The sequence below is a fragment of the Halyomorpha halys genome, unplaced genomic scaffold (assembly GCF_000696795.3).
Source record: "Halyomorpha halys isolate HHAL.00 unplaced genomic scaffold, Hhal_1.1 Scaffold443.1, whole genome shotgun sequence".
Lineage (NCBI taxonomy): Eukaryota > Metazoa > Arthropoda > Insecta > Hemiptera > Pentatomidae > Halyomorpha > Halyomorpha halys.
Genome location: NW_027110163.1, coordinates 25,424 through 26,166, shown reverse-complemented (window position 1 = coordinate 26,166; position 743 = coordinate 25,424).

Genomic DNA, 743 nt, shown 5'->3' with positions numbered 1-743 from the left:
CCTCCTCTTCGTCTTTTTCTTAAATTAACGTTGTTTTTTCCGCATTATAAATCGATTATTAAATATATAAATCATTGTTTTTGTAATTATCTTTTTTTTTTTTTTTCTCTTCTTAAGAATTATTATTTTTATCAATTTATTTATTTTATATAACAATGATAGTGGTGTCTTTAAAGAATAAGAAAAAAATCAGCTAAATCGGATCAGTATTAATGATGATACAGGCAGGTTAGCAGTTGGCACTTTACCACACTGAGAAATCTCTCGGTCTGACCTACAGTACAAATTTCATTTTCGTTCCTTATCCCCTGTATTGGTCTCATTTATGTTACTAAATCATAATATTAAAATATACGTGAAAGTTTAATTTAAACTAAATACAATAATGGAAGATTATTGATTGACCGTGTCTATAGATGAATGGAATATGGTCCGGGTGCGGTCAAAAAAAGTCAAATAGTAGATAATTATACTATTTTATTGAGGTAGTACTACATAACCTAACAGTAGAGCTACATAACCTAACAGTAGAGCTACATAACCTAACAGTAGTGCTACATAACCTAAATAATAATGCTATATAACCTAACAGTTGTTCTACATAACCTAAAAATCCAACCTTAGTTTTAGAATTTTTATCTGAAACTTTTTAATTTAAACACCTAGGACTAATAATGTCTTTATAAATTTGTACTATGTCAAATAAAAAATAAACCGCTAAAGTTAATCTATACAATTTTAGA